Genomic DNA, 3252 nt, shown 5'->3' with positions numbered 1-3252 from the left:
AAAAAAAAAAAAAAAATGAAATGGAATACATAGGATTAGATAACAATCTATTTCTGTAGTGATACTGCCTTGGGTTTCTGTAGTGAAACCCAAGGAGGGATTGCTATGAGTTGGGTCCAACTTGATGGCATATAACAACAATAAAAACAGGTATTGGTGAGATGAAATGGGCTGGTATTGGCCTTTTGAATTGGATCTCATGGTCTACTATGCTGGGAATTACAAACGGAAGAGGAATGGCATCACATTCTTTGTCAAAAAGAACGTTTAAGATCTTTCCTAAAGTACAGTGTTAGTGATAGGATAATATCCAAATGGCTATGAGGAAGACATCTTTAAAGTATCAAGGAACAAAGATGTCACTTTGAATACTAAGGTGAGCCTAACCCAAGCAATGGTATTTTCAGTAGATGAAAGCTGGACCATGAATAAGGAAGACTGAAAGAGATGATGCCTTTGAATTGTTGTGTTGTTGAAGAATGATGAAAATACCTAGGACAACCAGAAGAATGAAAAAGCCTGTCCTGGATGAAGTATAGCTGTAATACTCCTTAGAAGTGAGAATTGCCAAACCTCGTCTTACCTACTTTGGTTATGTTTTCAAAAGGAAACAGCTCCTGAAGAAAGACACCATGCTTGGTAAAGTAGAGGGTCAGCAAAAAAGGGGAAGACACTCACTGAGATGGACTGACACAGTAGCTGCAACAATAGGCTCAAGCATAGCAAGGATTGTGAGGATGATGCAGGTCCAGGCACTGTTTTGTTCTGATGTATGTAGGGTTACTATGAGTTGGAGCTGACTCGATGGCACCTAACAACAAGGAAGACCAATTATTATGAATATTATTCAAATGTAGGCATCAAGCATTAAAGCCAAAGATGAGGAAATTGAAGATGTTTACCAACTTTTTCAGTCTGAAGTTGACTAAACAGGCAACTGAGTGGCACTGATAATTACTCGTATTTGGAAAGTGAAATTGGAAACAAAGAAGTATTGGTAGTTAGAAAATTTGGCTGTCGTGATAGAAATGATGCCAGAAACCGCGTGATAGAGTTCTGGAAGACCAACGACTTATTCATTGCAAATACCTTTTTTCAACACTACAAAGGACTACTATCCATGTAGATCTTACCAGATGGAATAAACAGGAATCAAATAATTCATTATAGCTGTGGAAAGAGATGATGGTGAAGCTCAATATAAACTGTCAGAATAAGGCCAGGGGCTGATTGTGGAATGGACAATCAATTGCTCACATACAAGTTTAAGTTGAAGCTGAAGAAAATCAAAACAATTTCATGATAGCCAATTTATTATCTGGAGTATATACCACCTGAATTTGAAGATTGTTTGAACAATAGATTTGATGCATTGAACACCAATGACCAAAGACAAAATGAGTAGTGGGATGATATTAAGAACATCAGACATGAACAAAACCAAAGGTCATTAAAAAACAGGAAAGGAAGAGAAGATCAAAATGGATGTCAGAAGACTTTGAAACTTGCCCTCGAATGGAGAATAGCTACAGTGAATGGAAGAAATGATGAAGTAAAAGATCTGAACAGATTTCAAAGGCTGACTGGAGAAGACAGTAAAATATTACAATGAAATGTTCAAAGAGCTGAAGTTAGAAAATCAAAAGCCAAGAATATACTCAGCATTTCTGAAGGTAAAAGAACAGAAGAAAGAATTCAAACCTTGTGTTGCAATACTGAAGGAACTCTTGTTACTTTAGTATATTATCACAGGTACCTAAGAACATGCCAACAGTGAAAATACCAATTTATCATTCTGTCCTTAAAAGAAATGAAGAAAACACACATGTACCCTTTGTGTTTATGATAGCTCATTTATTTTTAATTCTTTAATTGTAATTTGTAATATAAAATTGAGGCGCTCTGGTAGCATAGTGCCTAAGGCACTTGACTGCTAACCAGAAGGCTGGCGGTTCAAACCCACCAGCCACTCTTCGGAAGGAAGGTTGGGCAATCCTACTTCTGTAGTGATACTGCCTCGGAAACCCAAGGAGGGGTCGCTATGAGTTGGGTCCGACTCAATGGCACATAATGACAACAACAACAACAACAGCAACATAAAATTGTATGCTTCCAGCCTCCATTGCCTATACTTGCTGTCAAGAGGAACTTAGATAATAAACTTTTTAAACATAGGCATTTTCAAAAACCAAATGCACTGCCATTGAGTTGATTCTGACTCATGGCAACAGTTTAGGACACAGTAGTACAACCTCGTAGAGTTTCCAAGGCTGTAAATCTTTAAGGAAGGAGACTGACTTATCTATCTCCCATGGAGTGGCTGGTGAGTTCAAATCACTCACTTTTCGTTTAACAGTGGGATGCTTTAATGACTATGTCACCAGAGTCCCTCATAAGTGCTTTAGTATGTATTGTTTCTGGGCATATCTATCAAAATAAAGCATGTGTGTGTTTATATTCCAAGAACACAGGTTAAATATATCTCTGTTTAACTTAACATTTGCAAGCACTTTCTATATGCTAAAAACTGTGAGGACACCAGGAACAATAAGACAGTAGGAGCCAAGGCTTGCTATCAAAGAGATTAAAATCTTGTAACCAAGACAGGTTTATAAATGAAGAATAGTACATAAACACAGTTATATTGACACATTTGATTGCAAACCAAAGCCAAACTCACTGCCATCAAGTTGATTCTGACTAATAGCAAACCCCATTGGGTTTCCAAGCCTGTAAATCTTTACAAAAGCATATTGCCCCATCTATCTTTTGCTGAGTGCTGGTGGGGTTGAATTGCTAACTTTCTGATTAGCAGCCAAATGCCCTAACCACTACACCACAAGAACTTCTTAACACATTTGATTCATAGGGAACTCTGGTTGTGTAGTGCCTAAGACATTTGACTGCTAACCAGAAGGCTGGCAGTTCAAACCTAACAGCCACTCCTCAGAAGGAAGATTGGGCAATCTACTTTTGTAGAGATAACAGCCTTGGAAACCCAAGGAAGGGTCATTATGAGTCTGATACACCTTGATTGTTGTTGTTGTTAAGTGCCGTCGAGTCGTTTCCGACTCATAGCGACCCCATGCACAGCAGAAGAAACACTGCCCGATCCCGCACCAGCCCCACGATCCCTGCTATACTTGAGCCCATTGTGTTGGATTGGGTTCTCTAGAGAAACACAAAAACCAGCAAAGTATATATATATTTATAGAGAGAGAAAGAGAGAGAGAGAGAAATTTATCTTAGATA

Source organism: Orycteropus afer, unplaced genomic scaffold, assembly GCF_000298275.1.
Source record: "Orycteropus afer afer isolate SDZICR_OR568_19922 unplaced genomic scaffold, OryAfe1.0 scaffold00240, whole genome shotgun sequence".
Lineage (NCBI taxonomy): Eukaryota > Metazoa > Chordata > Mammalia > Tubulidentata > Orycteropodidae > Orycteropus > Orycteropus afer.
The sequence above is the reverse complement of the archived record's forward strand: the minus strand, read 5'-3'. Positions refer to the sequence as shown.